Here is a 26,930-nt window from a genome sequence, read left to right as displayed (position 1 = left end):
GCTGAACATTTTACAACGGAGGTTTCAATTTCAAATGTTTTCCAAGCTACTTAAAGCTGAAATATTTGAATAGTATGTTTATACTTTTCGCTGGTTCTGGAACAAAAAGTGTACGCCTTTTTATCATAAATGAAAGTACTTGCTTGTTCGGGTGAAGGGAATGACTCTACACCGTGAACTGTTCGTCAAGGGCAGAGCATCGGGGCTACACTCATAAAGCCGGAGTACACTGATAAAATCGTCTGCTTACCCAAAAATTATTCACTCAAATGACCACATGGCAGCCATTTTGGAGAAACGATTTTACCGTGACTCGAACAATAATTAACCACAGAATTGTAGTTTACTCTTCATTGCCTACTCCGAAATGCCAGAACAAGCGAGAAGTATTGACCTAATAATGAAAGTATTTATCACAAGTTAAGGTAATTGGCGCTAGGTAGCAGACGACGTTTGGGTTAAGACTATTAATTTAAGTCAATAAGCTTCTTGAAAATGCTTTCACAGGAAGTCTTGAATCTGCTTTAGTGTCAAAATTTATTTATTTAATACCCTAGTGTCCAGTAGGGCCCCATTTAATATAACGAGTACATTATTTATGGTCCATACGAATCCAGAATACTGAGCGAACCTGAAAATATAAGGGAATTGTTGCCCAAACAATTAGTGAAATATCAATGAAAATACGAATATCTTGAAGCCCATATTTGCATTGGTCAATGTAGGGTTTGTCCCTAACAGCCCGTTCCTTTACTTCGGAGTGCTCTCGTTGGCTCGGGCCAATGCTGCTGGGGAAGGTATAAGGTTGATTCATCCTCAATCGCATCGTCCACCTTCGGAATTCTCATCTGGTTCTCATCCAACCTTGCGCCTAGTATTCCCGATTCCAAGGTAGAATTACAATCGTTATGCTGTTCGTCTCTCCGCATTGTTAATTTTCGCGTGAATTTCGAGACGGAAAAAATGTAATAAGAGAAGGAGGCATTTAGCGATCCCTGGCCAATCTCGCCATGTCACGAAGGAATGCCGGGGAAGGCTTTCAAATCAGTGTAATTTATGGCGATTTCGTATCGACCCAACGGGGAAGAATTCGCTTCTGGTACACGGGCGTCGAGAAAGTGGTAATCTAGGTAAAATGACCATTCAATTTGCCGTAATTTGGTTAATGTAATGAATGAGATTTTGATCTATCCGCGGCCCAAAGCCGAAAGGAAGATTGCGCTATCGGAGACTGTATAATCACGGTAATTTCCTCTTCGGATTCGATTTTTCAAGCGCAACTTCGTACATCAAAACGTCCATCGCGACAGTCTCGTCGGTCGTTTATCAGGGGCAGCCACCGAGGAATCCCCGAAGACCCCGAAACGGGTGTCATCTCTCCGGCGTCGTCCGTTAAAACCAGGAAGGAGAAACGCGTGAAGACCTCGAGCCTTCGTTTTCATCCTCCAGCTGAACGAAGTGATTTATGTCGTACTTTCTTTCCCGTGGCGCTTTCTCTTATTCTTCGTCACTATTTCGACCCTATCACCCGAGTCCTTTTGGCCCGTTCCAAATTTGTTCTTCTGAGAATTTTGGGACGAGCCGCTTTTCCCGCGGTTTTCAGCGATTCGCTCTTTTAACTGTTAGATAAAAAACCTTTATTTTTGAGCTCTTGCACTCTCCTATCTATTTAGTTAGTATTGCTATGACCGAAATGTAGTTGTAGTAGTCTTATGCCGCGACAGTATTAGAGATTTCGCTCTTTTAACTGTTAGATATAAAAACCTTTATTTTTAGCTCTTGCACTCTCGTTTCACGCCATTTTTAGTTCCTAATGCTATGACCGAAATGTAGTAGTAGTAGTAGTAGTAATAATAGTAGTCTTATGCCGCGACAGTATTAGAGATTTCGCTCTTTTAAATGTTAGATATAAAAACCTTTATTTTTGAGCTCTTGCACTCTCGCTTCGTTACATTTAGTATTGCTATGACCGAAATGTAGTAGTAGTAGTAGTAGTCGTAGTCTAATGCAGCGACAGCATTAGTGATTTCGCTCTTTTAACTGTTATATAAAAAATCTTTAATTTAGAGCTCTTGCACTCTCGTTTCACGCCATTTTTAGTTTCTATTACTATGACCAAAATGTAGTAGTAGTAGTTGTTGTTGTAATAGTAGTAGTATTTTTTAATAGTAGTCGTAGTCTAATGCTGCGACAGCATTAGAGATGGCGCTGGACTTAGTGGGCTTAGATCCCCGGCTTCTGCACGCGAAACGAAAGCTAACGCTATCGGCCATAAAGAAATATTTATTTTCTTTCGGAACTCCCTCTGTTCTCTAATCTCCGTTGGTTTCTCAGTGCGCTTGCGTGAAGTCGCTATAGAGGGCAGCATTGCCAGACGTACGAGTACTATCATCCCTGTCGGTAATATAATACTTTCGCGGCATAAGACTACTACTACCTTATTTCTAAATCTCAATAATTCGGTTTGAGTAAAAAAATGGCAATTAACACGTTCGCGTTTCGGTGTCTTATTTCTAAAACCAGGTATATCAAATAATTCAGGTTTGAAAATGATCGTGTAAATTTAAAAACGGTTGGATAACGATACTCATTGGGGCCCTCAGGGGCCCGTAACTTTGGGCCCTTGATTTCTCAGCGGCCGCTTAGGTTAGGTGGGGTATGAAAAACTCGGTGGTGTGATACCTGTTTGAGTTCTTGGGGTACGGAAATTTTTGGCCCTTGCTGCTGAGTTCAAAAATATAAACGATAACTCCATTTGCGGGTGATTAATTTTTATATCGGCCGCGATACTCATTGAGGCCCTCGGGGGCCCTTAAATTTGAGAAATTGGTTTCTTGGAAACCACTGATAAATGATACATCGATTCCTGAGATATAACATTTTCTCGATAGCGATGCCTCAGGGGCTCATACATTTGGCCGATGTGGAACTTCTGTTGCGGCCCGGGCCCACTCTCGGTGGAACTGTTAATAATATTTACTGTTCATACGTTAAACAAATGTTCTTGTTAGTCAATCTCGATCAAATTGAATAATTAGTACTCAAGAATTAAATGTTTCTAAACTTAAATATATTAGACCTTAATAATTAAATGTTTATAAACTTAAATTGATTAGACCTCAAGAATTAAATGTTTCTAAACTTAAATATATTAGACCTTAATAATTAAATTATTGTAAAATTAATTATATTAGACCTTAATAATTAAATTATTGTAAAATTAATTATATTAGACCTTAATAATTAAATTATTGTAAAATTAATTATATTAAACGTCAAAAATAAGATTATTGTAAAATTAATTATATTAAACTTCAAAAATAAGATTATTGTAAAAATAATTATATTTAACTTCAAAAATAAGATTATTGTAAAAATAATTATATTTAACTTCAAAAATAAGATTATTGTAAAATTAATTATATTAATTTTCAAAAAGAAGATTATTGTAAAATTAATTATATTAATTTTCAAAAATAAGATTATTGTAAAATTAATAATATTTTACTTCAAAAATAAGATTATTGTAAAATTAATTATATTAAACTTTAAAACTAAAATTATTGTAAAATTAATTATATTAAACTCTAAGATTCTAATATAATTCAGATCAATTGTTTGGAATAACGTTTCTTTATACATTAATAAGAAACCATAAAAATGTTTGAGCATTTGATAGATTTGGTATTTCTTCAACGTCTGTGATTGAATATCTTATTCGCGCTTAGAAGTGGGCTAAAATAGGCTGTAAAAATAAACCGACCCCGATTCCAGTTAAGCGCAATAAAGACCACCTGAGCTGCCAGGCATAGCCTTTCCCGAATTTGAAATTGAACTAGACAAAAAGGTCGTCCGTCGTATAAAATTTAACTTTTAAAAATAGCCCAATAATGGAGGCAATTTCTTCAATTAAAAGCCATTTAATATTTCCCGGTAAAGCTATGGTTCTCGTAAATCGTACGGCAATGTCTCAATAAAACATTCTTCTTATTTATAACAATAACAAAAATATTCAAACATTATTTTAGTTTTCGAATATTTAAATAGTTACTTTAATTTTTAACCTAATAATAAGATGACGGTATTTAATATAATTTATTTAATGAAATTTTTATTAATTTTTATAATATAATATAATATAATATAAATTAAACCATCCGAAACTACCTAGACTATTAATATTATATTGATAATTAATATAAATAAATAATTCATACAGTTAGTATTAAAATATGAATAAATAATCCATATAGTTAGTATTAAAATATGAATAAATAATCCATATAGTTAATATTAATTATTGTAAAATAAATAAATCATATAGTTAATATTAATTATTGTAAAATAAATAAATCATATAGTTAATAATAATAAATGTAATATAAATAAATAAATAATATATTACTTTAATCAATATTAACTATAAATAAATCATATAGTTAATATTAATTAAAGTAATATAAATTCATCATATAGTTAATATTAATTAAAGTAATATAAATAAATCATATAGTTAATATTAATTTAAGTAATATAATAAATCATATAGGTAATATTAATTTAAGTAATATAAATAAATCATATAGTTAATATTAATTTAAGTAATATAAATAAATCATATAGTTAATATTAATTTAAGTAATATAAATAAATCATTTAGTTAATATTAATTAAAGTAATATAAATTCATCATATAGTTAATATTAATTAAAGTAATATAAATAAATCATATAGTTAATATTAATTTAAGTAATATAATAAATCATATAGGTAATATTAATTTAAGTAATATAAATAAATCATATAGTTAATATTAATTTAAGTAATATAAATAAATCATATAGTTAATATTAATTTAAGTAATATAAATAAATCATATAGTTAATATTAATTTAAGTAATATAAATAAATCATATAGTTAATATTAATTTAAGTAATATAAATAAATCATATAGTTAATATTAATTTAAGTAATATAAATAAATCATGTAGTTAATATTAATTTAAGTAATATAAATAAATCATTTAGTTAATATTAAGTAATGTAATATAACCCTCCGAATCCAGCTCCAAAAACGTGGCCTCCCGCCCAAGCATTTATTTAAAAGAAGCCCAATCGTGCGGGAATACCTTCCTCCTGGCAACCCTGTCGTGATCGTTCGCGCTTTCCTGCCTGCCTCGGTGCTTTAATGTTGTTATAAGCGGGTATTCTTCAAAATGGAAACGAGCGAAATGAGCCGAGAAAGCTGCTGCCGCCACCCCCCTGTTCGGCCCCCTTCCAGAATTGTGTCTACGATACAAGCGTATTTTCCGTTTTCCGAGACGAAATGTATTCCGCGAGGAAATCGCGTACTTAACTCCGCGAACACGTTTCGAACATAATTCACCGGAAGACTGTAAAGCGAAAACGATCCATTTTCAAAGCTTACCCAAACGAACGGTTCTCGGAGTACCCTGGTGCAAACTCGGGGACCCTGGTGTACACACGAGGTACCCGCGCTGCAATATCACCCCGCATAGCCTATTTTATATCCTCGGGTAATGTGTCGCGCTTCTTATAATCTTGTTTGTCTTAAGCCATTACGGAGTACTCTGGTGCACTCTAGGGGGAATGTTCCAGGGGGGAGGGGAAGTTGAATTGTGACGTAACATATAATAGTTTTATACCGGAACCTAAATTATCAATTTTTCTAATTACACTAATTTAATACTTAGTTTTCTCATTTGATAGTATTATTCGTTTTCGATAGGAAAAACAAATTTAATAGTTTTAGGGTTCATGATATTGTTGTAAGTCGGAAATTTTTCCGCTTAAAATGACCGAGGCCTTATTTACGGAAAATTTTCCGTATTTTTCCGAATTTTTTTTCATTCCATGATTAGTCTAATATATTGCTGGTCAATTTAAATAAAGCGGCATTTTCCCCTCATTTTTTCGAATCTGAAAATAAAAAAACTAGTTTATTCTGATTAACAATGTAACACTATTAATGTTTGGTAGTATGTTTACTGATATTAGACATTTTATATCGATAAAAAGTTGAAAACATTCAAAACCCTTAAAAACTAATTTATGTTTCAATTTTTTATTTTTCCGATTTGCAGAATATTTTCCGGAAATTTTTAAGCATTTTATTTTTCCGTAAAATTAACAACACTAGTTCACATTGTTATTGTAAGCCTGGACGGTTGATTATTTGTAAATTGGGATTGAGGTCTTACGATAAAGTCGAATTTTTGTTTGTTTCGTAATCAGTTAACCGCCCCAAGCTCTCGGAGCACCCTGGTGCACTCGTGGGGTAATCCGGTGTATTCCCTGGGTACTCTGGTGCACTTAAGTTCGAAATAGCTCAATCTATATCCTTGAGTTTCGGATCACGCGGCTTATCGGGCGTCTTAAGCTATCACGTATAAGTAGGCATAAATGGCCGGCTATCTCTGGTGGGTCTGTTCTATGTTAGACGTTATTACTCTCCTTTTTGAGAAATGGAAACATCGTGGCGAAATTTGATGGGTTTAAAAAAGAAAAAAGAACCGGCTTGGCCCTCTGGCGGGATATTACTCTATTATGATCGGCAAACTCCGAGCGTAAAATGATGGCAACTTTTGGTAATGAATTTTAACTTTGAGCGATTCTCACGCCGCGGCGCCTAGATTAATGCCTCCCCGCGGATTAGCACATTTACGAAGAGTTTCGATTTAACGGCAAAACGATATAAATGACTCATTTCGACTATTATGGGTGAATGCGCGCGTCCATTCTGAGCGACTCACTATTAACGATGTGGTTTGTTTTATTGCAGATAAAAGATGATCATTAATTCATTACCGACGGATGGGCTTTCTGCTATTTAATCAATCTTAGACGGTAAGTACTGGCTTTAAGATGGGGGATTACGAAGTATTAACTTACAGGGGGGTTATGAAGTACTGTCTTAAAGAGTAAGTTTGAAGTACTGGCTTAAAGAGCAAGTTTAAAGTACTAGCTTTAAGTTGATTATGAAGTACTGGCTCAAAGGGGTGATTATGAAGTACTGGCTTAAAGAGCAAGTTTAAAGTACTAGCTTTAAGGGGATTATGAAGTACTGGCTCAAAGGGGTGATTATGAAGTACTGGCTTAAAGAGCAAGTTTAAAGTACTAGCTTTAAGGGGATTATGAAGTACTGGCTCAAAGGGGTGATTATGAAGTACTGGCTTAAAGAGCAAGTTTAAAGTACTAGCTTTAAGGGGATTATGAAGTACTGGCTCAAAGGGGTGATTATGAAGTACTGGCTTAAAGAGCAAGATTGAAGTAGTGGCTTAAAGGGGATTATGAATTACAGGCTCAAAGGGGTAATTATGAAGTACTGGCTTAAAGAGCAAGATGGAAGTACTGGCTAAAGAGAAAGTTTAAATTACTAGCTTAAAGGGAATTATGAATTACAGGCTCAAAGGGGTAATTATGAAGTACTGGCTTAAAGAGCAAGATGGAAGTACTGGCTAAAGAGAAAGTTTAAATTACTAGCTTAAAGGAAATTATTAAGTACTGGCTCAAAGGGGTGATTATGAAGTACTGGCTTAAAGAGCAAGATGGAAGTACTGGCTAAAGAGAAAGTTTAAATTACTAGCTCAAAGGGGTAATTATGAAGTACTGGCTTAAAGAGCAAGATGGAAGTACTGGCTAAAGAGAAAGTTTAAATTACTAGCTTAAAGGGAATTATGAAGTACTGGCTCAAAGGGGTGATTATGAAGTACTGGCTTAAAGAGCAAGTTTAAAGTACTAGCTTTAAGGGGATTATGAAGTACTGGCTCAAAGGGGTGATTATAAAGTACTGGCTTAAAGAGCAAGATTGAAGTAGTGGCTTAAAGGGGATTATGAATTACAGGCTCAAAGGGGTAATTATGAAGTACTGGCTTAAAGAGCAAGATGGAAGTACTGGCTAAAGAGAAAGTTTAAATTACTAGCTTAAAGGAAATTATGAAGTACTGGCTCAAAGGGGTGATTATGATTTACTGGCTTAAAGAGTATTTATCAATTATTGGATTACTGGGGATTATAGAGAACTGGCTGGAAAAAATATTATCAAGTACAGTACTAACTGACTTAAAGGGCTATTATAAAGTACAATACTATCCTTAAAGGGCTATTATAAAGTACAGTATTAGCTGACTTTAAGGGGTATTATAAAGTGCAGTACTAGCTGACTGTAAGGGCTATTATAAAGTACTGTACTATCCTTAAAGGGCTATTATGAAGTACAGTACTAGCTGACTTTAAGGGCTATTATAAAGTACAGTATTAGCTGACCTTAAGTGCAATTATAAAGTACAGTACTAGCTGACTTAAAGGGCTATTATAAAGTGTATCACTGTATAAAATGTGGGATTTTAAAGCATATTAATTGATTACATGAATCATAAATTGCCTACTTCGGGGGTTTAAAGAAAGATGATTATAAAGTACTGATTTAAATAGTTTTTTAAGTACTGAACTATTTCGGTGAAATATTTTTGCAATTGCTTTTAAATTAAACTCCGAAATCCAATTAAATAATTAATACACTTGTAAATACTTATCGGCAAAATTATAATATCACAAATTGGGCACTTTTTGCCATATTTTATAATTTTTACACTTTTGGCCACTGGTCTGAACTTTTATGAAAAAAATCGGATTATGACACTGAGCTGTGCGTTATTCCTAAAAATACCGTACACTCCAGAGAAAAATTATTTTAGAAATCTTGAAATCAGCTTGAAAACCCTGAAATCTTGTCGAAAATAAGTTGCATAATTCAGCTAAAAAAGCGGAAATCTCAAATTTAGTGATATCTGAAATAACTTTGAAATTCAAAATCCCTTATAGTTAAGTTCAAATTTCATCCAAATCGGCTCAGCCTACGACGATGACCAATTTTTCACCATTTGCTTTGACGAATGAAACCTAATATGAAAATAGCGCCATCTACTGTGTATAAAATGAAGTAAACGCTTACGTTTATTAATGGGTAATGCTGACCACTTTATAACCGCGGGTAACCTAGATTTCAAGTAAAACTACTACCTGAAATTCAGAGTTGGTCACTTTCAATATATTAAAGTGAATAACATTTAGGTCACAGTTATAAATCGTTCCGATGCCACTCTTCACCGGGATCAGCGGCGTATGCATTTATTAATAACAGAAGTAACTTATATACCTCTACAGTATAAAACAAGAAATATGTATTTTCATATTATAAATTGAAATAATTATTCAAGCTAATAAAATTAACAGTAAGAAGTTTATTTAATTATTATGTGTGTATTTATTATTCAAGGTTCCAAAGTAGACGTATTTATCAGGTTTTCTATAAAGTGGTAAACAAAGGTAATAAATTATAATAATAATCAGCTAGGCTAATACCCAAGGCAACAGCTTAGGCCTAAGTCAGCTAGACTAAATCAGCTAGGCTAATATCCAAGGCACCACCTTAGGCCTAAGTCATCAAGCGACTTTTAAAGCCATTAATTCAGGTGGCCGGGCTACAACGCGTAGGAGGGTGGCGGCAAGCCCTTCATGCCACGCGAACCAACAGCTCCCTACACTAACTATTACCGTTAACCTCGACAAGTTTTTATGGAAGGGGAAACCGAAGAGCTTGGGGAAAACCCTCTTAAACCAGTGGGGAGAGAACTTACAAACTCAACGCGGAAGGACTAGTTCCGAGGTTTCACCCAGTGCCACAAGCTGGGATCGAACCCGGCTCCTTTTGCTGTGAGGCGAAAGTGCTAACCACTCCATAACGTTATGGTAAATTGGAAAAAGTGGTAAATCAATAATTTCCATGAATTATTTACAGTATTTGAAACTTAAACCTTAATAAAGCTTAAGATCTTCAAAATTTTATATATTCCGGTTTATTAATGATTTTCTTGATCTCACATATTGTCATACCATATACACCAACATTAACCATCATTACCATTATTCCACCTTATTTACCATTACTTGTCATTATTGAACCATATTGTTTTATTACTTATCAATATTGGCCATTATTTACCCCTATTTACCATTATTTGCCATTATTTACCCCTATTTACCATTATTTACTACTATTTACCTTTATTTACCCCTATTTATTATTATTTACCTCTATTTACCATTATTTACTTTTATTTACCACTATTTACCTTTATTTACCACTATTTATCATTATTTACCTTTTCCACTATTTACCTTTATTTACCACTATTTACCATTATTTACCACTATTTACCATTATTTACCTTTATTTACCACTATTTATTATTATTTACCATTATTTACCACTATTTACCTTTATTTACCACTCCTTATTATTATTTACCATTATTTACCACTATTTACCTTTATTTACCACTATTTACTATTCACCATTATTGAACCATTAAGTGGTAAATATGGTATAAAATGGCATAATATTCGAAGAAAGTGGTATTTTTGGAACACCGTTATTATTAAATAGTAATTGGTTTTAAATAATATATTTTCCATGATATCTGAGATTTGCACTTAGTCGCAAAACCATAGACTAAAGATGATTTGGATAAATTTTTTGGTGGGCCCAAGTTCTGAAATGATTGCGAAAAAAGGGGAGGACACGGTAGGTATGTTTATGTAACAAACACAATTTGAACGGCGCCAGCCTTCGACGCCATGGAGAACATCAGGTTTTGTTGTTAAGAATATGACGCCGGTTGAACACCTGTCAGCTCCAATTTCGATCGCCATTCTTAGCCATCCACAATCCATTCCAGGTACGGATTCCTGTTGTTATCGATCGATTATCTTTTATTTTTCACCTAGTTTAGGCTTTAGACACAATCACATTCCACAGATTCCACGGAACTCAAAGATTTCAGAAATTTTTATGATTTTCAAAGGAATATTTCTTAATTATATTATTATTTTATGTATAGTTTTGTTTTTATTTAGCGAGTATTGAAAAAGAAATCTGCTACCTGGACCTATTATTTTGGACATATTTCCTGCAAATAGACAGGTTTACTAATGATGTCTTTATTGCGTACCTGAGTTAAACGTGCCTATTTGCATTAAAAGCATTTTATTTTCAAGACAATATTATTCTTATGAGACAGGAAAATATTCCTGTGGTTGTTTTTTTATAATACTTAATATAATGTATTAAGATAAAATTTCCTTAATCCTGTAAACATAGGGAAAAGTATTATTTTACAATTTTGATTCGGCTCGGGTTGGTTTTAAGCTCCTTTATTTTTAACAATTTTAATTATTATTTTCGTTAATTTTCACTTTTGAAATCAAAAGCTATAACATCATCAAGTATGTCTGGCTGGATTGTATCTTCGTGTTATTTTCAGTTTTCATGAATATACGCCATATAAGCGTTGTTTCACTAATGGCTTTTATTAAATTATTACTTCCTAGCCGAATTATATATTTTATATAAAACATCATAATTTATTGTGACGTGTGCGGTAAGCTGATGCTTACGCCTATTATAAATGCAATGTTACAAGTTCTCTGTTTGAATTACAGCCAATAAATGACCAATTTCGGCATGCATCTGTTTATTTGGTTTTAAAAGGGAATTTGCCTTGGGACAACTCGTTTGAACTAAGCCAAGACTGTGAAGTTATTTTTTCATATAAGAGTTGTTCTTAAGCGAAATTCGTAAAATTATTAAATATTTAAAATTAAATTAAAAATAAAGATTTCAAAATGTTTTTATAGTGAAAATTGCCAAAATATACAACTTTAAACAATAGATATATGTTAACTCATATTCGATTTTAAAATAATGTAATATTAATATTTAGTTTTATAAAAAAATACTTAAAAATTAGTTTTATTCTTTAAACGCGGTCCTATAGAGATAGCCAATGCTCTATCCTATTTTTCGAAAAACACGACTTTACTGGATAGCGTGGTGCCATCTATTTATGGCAAAGGAAGCTAAAATTCAAAATAGCGAAACAATAACGTTGTCAGAGAACCGTAGTAGATTATTATATTTAGACAACTTATACTCTATTTCGTGTAAAAATATTGTTCAAAATTACTTTAATTTATGTGATTAATTATTTAATTTACAAACGAACCAATCAACGCCTTTTGGGTAAAAATGTAGCTTCACTGTCGTGTTTTGATGTCGGCGCTAGCGACATCTGTTGAAAAAAGAGCTACTTCACTTCGAACCGACACTTGCTTAATCACCATGGCCTATGCTAATATGACAAGGCCTGTGCAGTAGATTCGACGTACACGCGCACCTAGCGGGAATTTGCGGCGCATTCGAAGGACCAGAAAAACAATTCGAGCATGCACGGGCCTTGATTATTTACGTACGTAGCTAGTGGTTCAGCTTAGAACCATTTAAATTGAAACATCCACTATTTCCTCTCACATTTAGTTGACACGTATTGCAGCAGATGGCGCTAAGCTCTGAGCCGATACGACTGCGTAACTCACTCAATCTGTTCCCTCGTAATAGGATACTTTAGTCAGACCATCATCACACAATTACGCTATCTGCTAATAAAAATCTCGTACGAAGATGAAACAAATAAAATGCTACGTTACGGCTATAACGCTATTCGTATATATTCTGAGCGGCGCGGCGTAGGCCATTTCATTCTTCCCTTTGATTGCCCAGCGACACGATAATCTTCGCCGAGATCAAATACATTCAGGAGCGCGCGACCTTATTCCTTCGTTGAGTGGCTGTTCCGGTTGCGGAGAATATTGGTCCGCGATATAAGCCTTTGTGTATATAAATATCGCTCGGCTGGTCCGGCCTGCCGAGGCCGATTTCGACACTAGTTTCCGACGCCGTCTTAAAAAGTGGTCGACGTAAGAAGAAGAAAACATGGATTGCCACTTAAAGAGAGTGACTCCGCGCTTGCTCGTGCGCGCGTTAGTGGAGAAAGCTTTTGGGCCACTCTTCCCCGGAGACCCGCAAAAAAGCCCCGATGATAATTATTTTTCATTATTTTGGATAGTGTACAGCCAACGGGATAAAACGCTTTTTAAGCTCCGTACACTACGAAAGTTCTACGCAAATATCGACGCAAAGCGGTTAAATGGAAGATAACCTAATAATGCGGTATGTTTACGTCCAAAGATAAGGGTATAGCTTCTAGAAATATAAGTTAATTGGTCAAGCGAGTCGGAAATATTATGGTTTGAAATCTTAGTTTTACACATGTGGCTTGATGTTGTGAACTTGGATTTTGAACCAGACGTAGATGACACGTTTGTGTGTAGTTTGCCAGTTTTTTCCTCTTTGTTGAAAGGGGTTTTTCCAGTAGGTTTCGGTTTCACCTTTCCATAAAAACTTGTTGAGGTTAACGGTAATAGTGAGTGTAGAGAGCGGTTGGCTGAGTGCCACGAAGGGCTTGCCACCACCCTCCTACGCATTGTAACGTGGCCACCTGAATTAAAGACATTAACCAGGGTTGCCACGGTAACTGGAAAACTTGGAATTCCTGGAAAAGACCGGGAATTTGAATATGGGTAAAACAATCAGGGAAAAGTCAGGGAATTTTAAAAATTAGTCTAAAAATCAGAGAAAAGTCAGGGATTTTGAATATGGGTATAAAAATCAGGGAAAAAGTCAGGGAATTTTAAAAATTAGTCTACAAATCAGGGAAAAGTCAGGGAATTTGAATATTGGTATAAAAATCAGGGAAAAAGTCAGGGAATTTTAAAAATAGTCTACAAATCAGGGAAAAGTCAGGGAATTTAATTTTGGTTTCAAATTGGAAATTTTTTAGGTTATAAAATAAAAAATCTTGGCACAAAATAAGTCAGGGAAAATCGGGAAAAGTCAGGAAATTTGATTGTAAAAAAACTGTGGCAACCCTGTTAAAAGTCGCAACATGACTTAGGTCAAAGGTAGTGCCTTGGGTAGTAGCTTATCTTGCTATAATTATATCTCAGATCACAAATATCAATTTAAAATTTGAGCTTCATTACGACAGAGTTCCTTGGAATACCTAATCACGTTAAAATTTTCGTTGAAATCGTTTCAAATTAACATTTGAATCGGTGATGAAGATGCTACGCTTCAGTTACATCTGGTTTTTAAATTTATTTATTTGGAATGAAATTTGAGGGGATTCAGCAAACAAGTTATTCCACTCTATTTATTTTAAAAATAAACTAAGTTAGATGGAAATTCAGAAGGGATCCTACCCGGAAGCGAATGAAGTTCAAATCCCCGAAGTTGAAACTTCCGCTCTATAAATGACCTAGTTAAGCGTCCTTTAGAAAATTAAATCATTTTGAATTTGGGCTCCAGTGAAACTTATTTCGCCGGCTTTTATTGGATTCTGGTCGCGATTCAATCTCACCGCCGCATTTATAAAACGTTTGAAGTAGCTTCGTATATCTCATAATCCCGGAAATTGACTAATGCTTGTGTTTGCTGGCAGAAGTATTATTAATCTCTTGCGAGATAAGTATATCTTAGGACGTTAAAATGAAACCTGTACCATAGTTATAATCTATGTTTTGGTCAATCACGTATTTGTTTATACTTGGGGAGAATGACTAGGTGATGGGGACGATCAGCGGTTTCGAAATAGGGAAGAATAACATCATCAGGGTGTGTTGCACAGGCGTCGGAAGCATAGGTTGGCAACACCTTTGGTCTCCAGTCTCCACTGAAAGGTTGGGTCTCTGGTTCTACAGTCTCCACTGGAAGGTTGGGTCTCTGGTCCTCCAGTTTTCACTGGAAGGTTGGGTCTGGTTTCCACTGGAAGGTTGGGCCTGGTTTCCACTGGAAGGTTGGGCCTCCGGTCTCCACTGGAAGGTTGGGTCTCTGGTCTCCACTGGAAGGTTGGGTTTCTGATCCTCCGGTCTCCTCTGGAAGGTTGGGCCTCTAGTGTCCACTGGAAGGTTGGATCTCCGGTCCTCCAGTTTCCATTGGAAGGTTGGGCTTTCAGTCTCCATCGCGACTAGAGGCCTCCGGTCTCCACACCTCCAGTCTCCATAGAAATCGCAGGTCTCCGGTCTCAGAGATTGGAGGCTGGAGCCGCCGGGGTTATTTAGGAACCCGTGAGATACTGGGTCTGTTGAAATTGGGTCTCTAAGGAACATACTGGCAGACTTTGAGATGGATGGCGCTAGAAACGCTAAACATCGCTTCAAGTAGCCATTCTCGCCATGTAGAAATAAAGACATTATTGGTTTGGTCGAGTGAAAAAGAATACATTAGTTCGCGTGTTAGAATTACAAGCATTAAATATGAAAGAATGGCTTATCTGCACAGAAAGGAATCGCTGCCTGCCACGGAGAGACCACCGGACCACATCCAAATTGTTCACGTAGTTTCATTTGTCAGAGTCAATTTCTTTGGGAGTAATGCGGAGAAGCTAACCCTACATTTGTATAGTTAATTTCAATGGTAGTGAATTTTAAATTATTATATTATTTTACGAAATATAGGACGATTACGTGCGAAAATGCTTTAACAGGGGTTACGCCATCATAGGCGGATTTTTAATAACTCGACGTGTTACCAGATGCAACCACTAATCTATATTTTAAAATAACTATACCGTGAAAAATATTTAATATTGCTTGTTCCTTTTTCAAGCCGATTGTTTTCTGAGTAGAATTTCTGTTTATGGCTCTAACATAAAATATCTCTTAAAATAGTGTTTTTATATTGAATTAGTAATTCTTCCTATATTTAATAAATATTTATAAAAATCTAACAAAATAGTTTCTGTTGCAATGCCAATTCAAAGCACAATAATTTTAATAATTTACAAGTAATAATTAAATGTAGTTAAATCTGCTACCAGATAGGTTAAGGGCTCCTTCAACATAGTGCTGTATTGTTAGAGTAACGCTCAAATAAATTGTCCTAAGCCAGAGGCGATTAGGAGCCTGGTAATCGTCTTTTAATTAATTCATATCTTGGTTCCAAAAATAAGCAAATTAAAAAATAACAGTTGTTACTTGGTTAGGAGTGTTCAAACTTATCGAATCGATAAAAAATCGAAAAAGATGGCTAAAGAGTGACTTAAAACGCCAATTTTAAATAATTTTGGTAAATCATTCAAGTGTAATTTAGAAATTCTCCGAGAAACGATAAATGTTTAGAAACATAATACAAAGCAGATTCATTTGTCTTACACCATTCTCATAAAACAATTATTTAAAAATTGTCAAAATGTAGTGTGACGCTTTTCTACTACTACTATAGGCCTATAGGTGCCTAGCGTTGACATATACTACCACTATGCTACTAGATTAAAATGGTTCGTAAGGACGCTAATGAATTATTAAATAAGGACAAGTTGTTTTGCCATACCCAGATTCTGATTTAATGATCAACTTCTAAAATTACTATTGACAAACATTTCGAATCGAACTACTAAATAAAAACCAAACAATACCGCTAACAAATAAAATACTACTAGATTAATATACATGACCCCCAAAATAACTACATGCAGCATGCACTCGACCAATGCCAGACTACTAAAAATTCGCGGTCTACTATATACACTAATTGCGCCATATAAAAAGTACTCATCACTATTCTTGATTATCGTCGGTCTCGAGACTTGAAAATAAAATTAAAAAGGTAGATGCGAGGAGAGAGTTCGTAGAGTTGAAGAGACGAGTTGAAGGCTTGAGACGTTGGAGATAAGGTGAGGCTACTACTATCGTCTACGATGTCGTGGTGGTGATCGCCAGAGGAAAACCATGGTCCGGCGATAACTGATCAATTGACTGGAGACATCCATAGATTGCGACCAGCGCGAAAACTATGTTCCTTCTATTAAGGTCATCCGGAGCGGGGTGTTTAAGATCATCCTTTCCTTTCGGTCCGGAGATACGGGTCCTCTTCTTCGATTCTTCTTCTTGTCTTCCAGTTTTGTTGTATAGGCCACGTGACTTTTTGGGTCCATTCTGGTTTTTTCGTTACCCAATCGAATTACTATGACGGGCTGTCACGTGGAGGGACACTATGGTTTGACCAATCACCAAATTTCAACGTAGGGCTTTATTTCAAGCGCCCATGTGTTTCACTTTCTTGAGATCACAAGACGCGCACACATTCGGTGACAATTACACCAAACAATAATATCGAGGCGCATTACTATAATTGTAAGCATTGGTCGAGAAAATCTGGCAAAGGTTCGAGTTCAATAATAAATACACGCGGCATGCACACTATACGCTATTCACCGTCGATTCTAAAGACGACCGTAAAAGTATAAATCAGTGCCTGGGTTGACAGGAGGGCAATTTCGGGCATCTATAGAGGTTCCTTTTAGCAGAGTAGTAACAATGGAAACACGTTGGATCCCTCTTTTGGCCTTTCGCTAACTACTTCCCATTCCTACAAACTATCCAACGCGACCATATGGGGATGCCGAAGGACGTAAATAATTGTTCCCTAACAAAATCTAAAAGAGGGGTAACGTATTGAAAAATATTCGTTACAGCTTATTCACGCAAATTATTAATCAATTTGTTAAGAAGGTAACAGAATATTGGAAAAATCAATAAAATTAAAAAGTCAAGTTAAATCAATTAAAATCAAAAAGTCAGAAAAATATCAATAAAGTGGTTTGTCAATAAACATAAAAAAGTAAATAAAAATTCCCAAAGTCCCTTAAATTAATAAAAATTAAAATAAAATAAATCGATTTTATAAAAAAAATCCCCCTTTATCTAGCGTCATCTAGTTTAAATAAAATCATTAATATAAAACCTCTAATGGCTTCCCTCTAAATGTTTGCTTCCTTGTAAGCAATTTGTGAACGGGTCTTAATAATTTTCTTTAATATTTCGGTAGGTGGACATTGAGGGGCGTAGGGGGGGGGGTGAGGAGGAATGGGCGAATCTTTAATCACCGGTGGACTTTCCAATTGACGTTTCAATTAAAAGATGATCAATTTTTAATCGGCTTCGTCGGGCTTTGTTACACCAGCGAGGAAAAAAGACGTTGGTGTCGTCCTAAAAAGGATTTCAACTTAAAACGCCCGTAAAAGTAATCGCCGGGAAATGACGGGAAATTATCCGGAATAGATGATTGGCCTTCTTTCTTGGGGCGCGTGCCCGAAGATCTATTGGCGGCTATAATTAGCGGATACTTGGTTTTTGCAAGCGACGCTTGTGAAACACTCTCGGATCATGCACGACACTTTAAAAGCTTAAACGATTTTTGAAGAACGGAAATTTTTTCTACGGTTTTCGTTGGCTGTCATTCAGCCGGCCATTAAAGGGAAATTAGTTCCGATCTTTCCCGACAGAGTCCCCCTCTCTCCATTTTTTGGCTACCTTGTTGCGCGACTTAAAGTCTTTGAAAGTCGGAGTAAGATGTCTCGTTTTTGACAAGCTACTTTGTTCGAGATAAAATTATATGGACGCAGTTTTTGGTCGTATCTTGTCCAAGACACTTTTGGCAAGCTCTGGAACACGTCGTAATCTTGTTTTCTTTCGAGCGAGCGTACCCCAAAAAATTATTCGACGCGGTGCAGTGGAAGTAAATAAAATCAGTGATGGGAACTTTCCTGAACGAAACGCTCATTTGTGAGGCGAAATTAATGCTGTTCTCATTCAAGCTCATACGAGAGGCGAAATCGGTACACCTCATCTTGCACGCTCATACGAGAGGCGAAATCGGTACACCTCATCTTGCACGCTCATACGAGAGGCGAAATCGGTACACCTCTCCTTTCACGCTCATACGAGAGGTGAAATCGGTACACCTCTCCTTTCACGCTCATACGAGAGGTGAAATCGGTACACCTCTCTTTTCACGCTCATACGAGAGGCGAAATCGGTACACCTCTCCTTTCACGCTCATACGAGAGGCGAAATCGGTACACCTCATCTTGCACGCTCATACGAGAGGCGAAATCGGTACACCTCATCTTGCACGCTCATACGAGAGGCGAAATCGGTACACCTCATCTTGCACGCTCATACGAGAGGCGAAATCGGTACACCTCTCCTTTCACGCTCATACGAGAGGTGAAATCGGTACACCTCTCCTTTCACGCTCATACGAGAGGCGAAATCGGTACACCTGTCCTTTCACGCTCATACGAGAGGCGAAATCGGTACACCTCTCCTTTCACGCTCATACGAGGGGCGAAATCGGTACACCTCTCTTTTCACGCTCATACGAGAGGCGAAATCGGTACACCTCTCCTTTCACGCTCATACGAGAGGTGAAATCGGTACACCTCTCCTTTCACGCTCATACGAGAGGCGAAATCGGTACACCTCTCCTTTCACGCTCATACGAGAGGCGAAATCGGTACACCTCTCTTTTCACGCTCATACGAGAGGCGAAATCGGTACACCTCTCCTTTCACGCTCATACGAGAGGCGAAATCGGTACACCTCTCTTTTCACGCTCATACGAGAGGCGAAATCGGTACACCTGTCCTTTCACGCTCATACGAGAGGCGAAATCGGTACACCTCTCTTTTCACGCTCATACGAGAGGCGAAATCGGTACACCTCTCCTTTCACGCTCATACGAGAGGCGAAATCGGTACACCTCTCCTTTCACGCTCATACGAGAGGCGAAATCGGTACACCTCTCCTTTCACGCTCATACGAGAGGCGAAATCGGTACACCTCTCCTTTCACGCTCATACGAGAGGCGAAATCGGTACACCTCATCTTGCACGCTCATATGAGAGGCGAAATCGGTACACCTCTCCTTTCACGCTCATACGAGAGGTGAAATCGGTACACCTCTCCTTTCACGCTCATACGAGAGGTGAAATCGGTACACCTCTCTTTTCACGCTCATACGAGAGGCGAAATCGGTACACCTGTCCTTTCACGCTCATACGAGAGGCGAAATCGGTACACCTCTCCTTTCACGCTCATACGAGAGGCGAAATCGGTACACCTCTCTTTTCACGCTCATACGAGAGGCGAAATCGGTACACCTCTCCTTTCACGCTCATACGAGAGGCGAAATCGGTACACCTCTCCTTTCACACTCATACGAGAGGCGAAATCGGTACACCTCTCCTTTCACGCTCATACGAGAGGCGAAATCGGTACACCTCATCTTGCACGCTCATACGAGAGGCGAAATCGGTACGTAATATAAAAGTAGTATTTATGTATAGCAAATAAATGGTGGAATAACTTGAATTTTTTTTTAGGAACGCAAAGATTTATCCTTAGATAATTACGAATGAAATATGCGTTTTTTATAGTTCCACATCGATATATCCTTATTGAGTGGGACTATTGCTATGACTGAAATGCAACAGTAGTTGTAGTAGTAGTAGTAGTAAAAGGCTTGTGCCGAACAGAATTAGAAATGGTGCTAGTGCCGAGGGAATATAATTTTTTTTGAACTAGACTCAACGGGTTGGCGGATCGTTACCTTATTTTTAAAACCAGATAAAAAAAAATTTGGTTTAGTATTGATAATTTAAATTTAAAGTGGTTCTAGCACGATTCCCACTGGGGCCCGTAACTTTGGGCCCCTGATTTCTCAGTGACCACTGAGGCGACGAATATGAACGATACGTCCATTAATGAGGTGTGATAAACTCTCAGAGGCGCTATATCTGTTTGGGCCCTCGGGGGCCCTTAAATTTGGGAAATTAATTTCTTGGAAACCGCTGAGACCACATATGTAAATGTTACGTCGATTCATGAGGTATGAAATTTTCTCTCGATAGCGATGCCTCAGGGGCCGTACATTTGATCCGATGTGGAACTAATATTACGAATAGGCCAACTGGTTTAAGGGGTTTTCCCACGAGCTCTTCGGTTTCTCCTTCCATAATATCTTGTCGAGGTTAACGGTAATAGTTAGTTTAGGGTGCTGTTGGCTCGCGTGGCATGAAGGGCGTGCCACTACCCTCCTACGCATTGTAACCCGGGCACACGCATTAATGGCTTTAAAAGTCGCTCGATTACTTGGGTCTAAGGTGGTGCTTTGGGTATTAGACTAGCTTATTATTATCATTATTTTGTATTATATTTTTTAATTAAAGGCTTTCAAAGTCGCTTGATGAATTAGGCCTAAGGTGGTGCTTTGAGTATAAGACTAGCTGATTATTATTATCATTCTCACTTCGCTCCCCCATTGTATTTGTTATCGTTATTTCGATTTATCTTCATCAGGAGTAAGTTCTATACTATTTAACTTAATTATGGATCCGGAACAAAATCGTAGTTGGCTTTGAACGAAAATGAGACGAAGCACTTTTTAAACTTTCCTTCTTTTCGCTCATGTCGAAGCTCACAACGGTGTCTTCCTGATTCCAACCGCTCTTTCGAAGTTTTTTCCGTCGCTATTCCCGTCCCCTTTTCAGCAAATTCGGTGTTCCTAAATCTTCGAACGCAGACACTGAGTCTTGAAAAGAAGTATGAATAATTTGCATTCATTAAGATCGCTTCATTCTTGACACGGAGAGAACAAGAAGAGTTTTAGCCCCTGCAAAAAACCAGGACACCTATAGGGGTAAAAAGTGTATAGCAAAAACCGGGGGAGCAGCCTATCCAAGTTTTCTTGAAGGGTTAACAAAAGTTCGTAATGCCGAGTAAACAGAGGCGCTTTACTCCAGGCTCTGAAAAATCTCCTGATTTTCCGGAAAGGTGCTCTTTGAAAAGAAATCGGTTTTTTTGCGAGTTGGTTCCGTTTCTGATCCTTTTGAAAATTTAAACTTTTCTCATCCGCCCATTCAAGTTTGAACAATAAAAGAAAATCAGTTTACGGAATTGCAACCGAGTTTGGTGATTCTGAAGGCTAGTTTGAATAAATACTGCACTTGAATAGTGTCATTTATTACAGACGCTTTTGAATTATGTTTCTCTAACTTTTATTTATATTTGAGACTATTTAATAAAGTCTGGATTTAGTTTACTAGGCTGCAGTATTTATTTGCGGAAGAAAATGTCCATTTTGGGAAGTTTTGGATATTATTGGATTTAATTCCTTATTCAATTATGTGTCTTATAAATTGATCCAACAGCTCTGGCAGACGTCGTTACGTATGTTTTTGCAGATGACGACAAACCATACTACACTTTGATCTTAGACAAAAGGTGAAAAAAATTATTATCAAGTTTTCAAAAATTTATGTTTTTACTAAATATTTTAAACCTGCATATTAACTCATAAATGTTTTATTTAGGAAAAAATATACATTTTCGTTGTATTTCAAACAAATAATGTTAATTTGGCAACATTGTATTCCTTTATGGAGCAGTTGAGAATCATTTGCCTGGCAGCGTTGTTTCATCACATCATAAATTTAAGTTTATTTTCAGTTAAAGACGATTTGAATCTTTTTAAACCACGGCACAGGGAATTTTAATAATTTATTAAAAGTTAGAGAATTTTTAGAATTCATAAGAAGTCTGCGTTGTTGCCACAGTACCAGGGACACCTGAAAGTCCTGTGAATTTCATTTCAGTGGCAAATAGGAAACCTTTACTGAAATCGAGGTTAAAAAGTACAAGATTTTGGCACAAAATCTCCGGGGATAGTCAGGGAAATCTTAGAAGAGTCAGGGAATTGTAATTTGTAAAAATTGCGGCAACCCTGGTTAGGATTTTTAAGAATTTGTGACAGATCAGGGAAAAGTTAGGGAATTTTAAGAATTGGTATAAGGTCTGGGAAAAGTTGGGGAATTTTAAGATTTTGTAAAAAGTCAGGGAAAAGTTAGGGATGTATAAGAATTTGTAAAACGTCATGGAAACGTTAGGGAATTTTAAGAATTGGTATAAGGTCTGGGAAAAGTTAGGGAATTTTAAGAATTTGTAAAAAGTCAGGGAAAAGTTAGGGAATTTTAAGAATTGGTATAAGGTCTGGGAAAAGTTAGGGAATTTTAAGAATTGGTATAAGGTCTGGGAAAAGTTAGGGAATTTTAAGAATTTGTAAAAAGTCAGGGAAAAGTTATTGAATTTTAAGAATTGGTATAAGGTCTGGGAAAAGTTAGGGAATTTTAAGAATTTGTAAAAAGTCAGGGAAAAGTTAGGGAATTTTAAGAATTGGTATAAGGTCTGGGAAAAGTTAGGGAATTTTAAGAATTTGTAAAAAGTCAGGGAAAAGTTATTGAATTTTAAGAATTGGTAAAAGGTCTGGGAAAAGTTAGGGAATTTTAAGAATTTGTAAAAAGTCAGGGAAAAGTTATTGAATTTTAAGAATTTGTATAAGGTCTGGGAAAAGTTAGGGAATTTTAAGAATTTGTAAAACGTCAGGGAAACGTTAGGGAATTTAAACTTATCTTGAAAGTCTTAAGTAAGCTCGGATAATTGTGTTTCTAGCTTTGTAGTTAAAACATAAATAATAATCAACTATAATAAAAATCAACTAGGCTAATACCCAAGGCACCACCTTAGGCCTAAGTCATCTAGTGATTTTAAAGCCATTAATTCAGGTGGCCGGGTTACAACGCGTAGGAGGGTGGCGGCAAGCCCTTCATGCCACGCGAGCCAACAGCTTCCTACACTAACTATTACCGTTAACCTTAACAAATGTTTATAAAATGTGAAACTAAAGAGCTCGGGGAAAACCATTAAACCAGTGGGGAGACAACTTGCAAAGTCAACGCAGGAGGAGTGGTTCCGAGTTTTCACCCTGTGCCACAAGCTGGGATCGAACCCGGAATTAACTTCATTTATAAATTGACTAATTTAGCATTAAAATGGTTATTTATTTTCTAAAAATGGTTACGAATAACAGGATAAGCAATCGAATTTGAGTCAGGAAATATTGCGGCAACCCTGTCGGTCAATATTAACCTAAAGAAATACAATTCACAAATTGCAAAATTGAAATTGGTCTATTCGAATGTCTTCCCAATTTCTTCCCCGTTCGTCTCAACTGGCGCCACGACTTCGCGCTTTAACGAGTGCTTTCAAGAACAGGTACGAATAAATATAAAATTGATCCGCTATTGTCTATACGGGTAAAAAAAGGAGTCTATTCCTCTATAGAAGTTTCGAGTTTCTTCGACCTGGCTCGTTCCACCGAGCTCGTTGTTAGGACGGCGGCGGAATGGCCTCTGCAAGGTCTCGATTTCCCTATTCCGCAATGGAGAAGATATTGGCATTTTTTATTTCATAAATTGGTGCAACGAATCGTGACGGCGTCACCGGGTTGAGTCCGAGTCTCCTCGTCGTCGGCGGCGCTGTGATCTCCGCCACCAGGATCTGATTTTTATCGAAGATCGATGTTTCGGAGTAGATGCTCTCGGATATCGCGAGCAGAGGGCGACCCTCCAATCCGACTCAACGAACCGAAAATTTCGAATCAAGTCGTCTCCGACGGATTCCCGCAGCCACGAGCCCACTGACGCTAGAAGAACACGGATTAGCTTTCACTGGATGTCACTCAAGATTTGGAAATCGTCAATTACCCTAAAGGACAGGGGGAGGGGGCTATTATTACCGGGTTATCCGGGGCCAGGGGGACCGGGTTACTATCACTATTCGACGACTGCAAAAAAAACACTGTTTTGCTTGTTTGGTCTATAATTTCTATTGAAACTTTCTAATTTCAACTTGCAATCGGATGCATAATTTCAACTTTCAATCGGAAGCGTAATTGCAACTGGCAGTTGCAAGTGTAATTTCAACTGGAAGCGTAATTGCAACTGGCAGTTGCAAGTGTAATTTCAACTGGAAGCGTAATTGCAACTGGCAGTTGCAAGTGTAATTTCAACTGGAAGCGTAGTTTCAACTGGCAGTTGCAAGTGTAATTTCAACTGAAAGCGTAGTTTCAACTGGCAGTTGCAAGTGTAATTTCAACTGGAAGCGTAGTTTCAACTGGCAGTTGCAAGTGTAATTTCAACTGGAAGCGTAGTTTCAACTGGCAGTTGCAAGTGTAATTTCAACTGGAAGCGTAATTGCAACTGGCAGTTGCAAGTGTAATTTCAACTGGAAGCGTAATTGCAACTGGCAGTTGCAAGTGTAATTTCAACTGGAAGCGTAATTGCAACTGGCAGTTGCAAGTGTAATTTCAACTGGAAGCGTAGTTTCAACTGGCAGTTGCAAGTGTAATTTCAACTGAAAGCGTAGTTTCAACTGGCAGTTGCAAGTGTAATTTCAACTGGAAGCGTAGTTTCAACTGGCAGTTGCAAGTGTAATTTCAACTGGAAGCGTAGTTTCAACTGGCAGTTGCAAGTGTAATTTCAACTGGAAGCGTAATTGCAACTGGCAGTTGCAAGTGTAATTTCAACTGGAAGCGTAATTGCAACTGGCAGTTGCAAGTGTAATTTCAACTGGAAGCGTAATTGCAACTGGCAGTTGCAAGTGTAATTTCAACTGGAAGCGTAGTTTCAACTGGCAGTTGCAAGTGTAATTTCAACTGAAAGCGTAGTTTCAACTGGCAGTTGCAAGTGTAATTTCAACTGGAAGCGTTGTTTCAACTGGCAGTTGCAAGTGTAATTTCAACTGGAAGCGTAGTTTCAACTGGCAGTTGCAAGTGTAATTTCAACTGGAAGCGTAGTTTCAACTGGCAGTTGCAAGTGTAATTTCAACTGGAAGCGTAATTGCAACTGGCAGTTGCAAGTGTAATTTCAACTGGAAGCGTAATTGCAACTGGCAGTTGCAAGTGTAATTTCAACTGGAAGCGTAGTTTCAACTGGCAGTTGCAAGTGTAATTTCAACTGGAAGCGTAATTTCAACTGGCAGTTGGAAGCGTAATTTCAACTGGCAGTTGGAAGCGTAATTTCAACTGGAAGTTGTAAGCGTAATTTCAACTGGCAGTTGGAAGCGTAATTTCAACTGGCAGTTGGAAGCGTAGTTCCAACTGGAAGTTATAATTGTAATTTCAACTGGCAGTTGGAAGCGTAATTTCAACTGGCAGTTGGAAGCTTAATTTCAACTGGCAGTTGGAAGCGTTATTTCAACTGGCAGTTGGAAGCGTAATTTCAACTGGCAGTTGGAAGCGTAATTTCAACTGGCAGCTGGAAGCGTAGTTCCAACTGGAAGTTGTAAGCGTAATTTCAACTGGCAGTTGGAAGCTTAATTTAAACTGGCAGTTGGAAGCGTAGTTCCAACTGGCAGTTGGAAGCGTAGTTCCAACTGGAAGTTGGAAGCGTAATTTCAAATGGCAGTTGGAAGCGTAGTTCCAACTGGAAGTTGTAAGCGTAATTGCAACTGACAATCATTTATATATCTGGACCATTAGATAAGTATAATACGGTCCTTAGCTATTAACTAAAGTTCATAAATTGGTGAAATTTTTATTAGAAAAATTACCCTGTTCAGTTAACGTAGAGCCCCCAAGCGGCCATTGCGAGAATCTTCCTTTGATGCTGGATTTGTTTTAATATGGGAAACCGTCTGCTTAGCAGGTGAAGATCCACCAGCTAATGAACTGTTCACGTGTGTGCTAGGTGGCGTTATGTAGACAGAAAAAGTTAATAAAGACTTATAATTCAAACGTGTTTAAATCTTCCATTTTAAATCATTTACATACATGTGGATTGTTAATTACATCAAATATGTGTATTATTTTTGGTCCATATTGTTGTTCATTTATTTGTCATCGTAGTAAGCGTGCAATAAATTAACTTTGAACTAAGCCAAAAATGATTAATTCGATTAATAGTTCTTTAAGTATGACATATTCTAAGATGGATGACCACCGCTTGCAAAACATTCGAGTGTTTATGTATAAATCACTTCGTGTTTTGTTACTTTCGTCAACAAGTGCTGTTACAATTGACAGTGAAATATCAAATACACGTCTAATTTCGGCGAATTGTAATCACCAGTATTGAGAAATAATGAAAATATTTAAATAAGGCGTACTATTTAAAGCTGATAAAACATTTTAGTACAAATAAAGGTTGAAAGGCTATTTAAAAGAACTTGGTTTCGAACATTCTGATCAATTTTCTTTGTCTTAAAAGTAAAAACGCGTTTATTTTTTAAATAAATAAATTGGCAAAACCACATTTTTTCCAATTACTTTTCG

At 36.8% G+C, this 26,930-nt stretch overlaps 1 protein-coding gene across 1 annotated transcript in view; it reads left to right on the top strand.

Annotated features, from left to right (window-relative positions):
• The window catches only part of LOC149946011 (xylosyl- and glucuronyltransferase LARGE2s-like), a 233,683-nt gene that overhangs the window by 82,160 nt on the left and 124,593 nt on the right, over positions 1-26,930 (top strand). The window contains exon 2 of the mRNA XM_090171873.1: positions 6,804-6,868. The gene's annotated coding sequence lies outside the window, so the exon portion shown is untranslated. The remainder of the gene's footprint in view (positions 1-6,803; positions 6,869-26,930) is intronic.

This window comes from Leiobunum rupestre, chromosome 4, assembly GCF_980474605.1.
Source record: "Leiobunum rupestre chromosome 4, qqLeiRupe1.1.hap1, whole genome shotgun sequence".
Taxonomy (NCBI): domain Eukaryota; kingdom Metazoa; phylum Arthropoda; class Arachnida; order Opiliones; family Sclerosomatidae; genus Leiobunum; species Leiobunum rupestre.
This window is presented reverse-complemented; position numbering and strand designations above follow the sequence as displayed.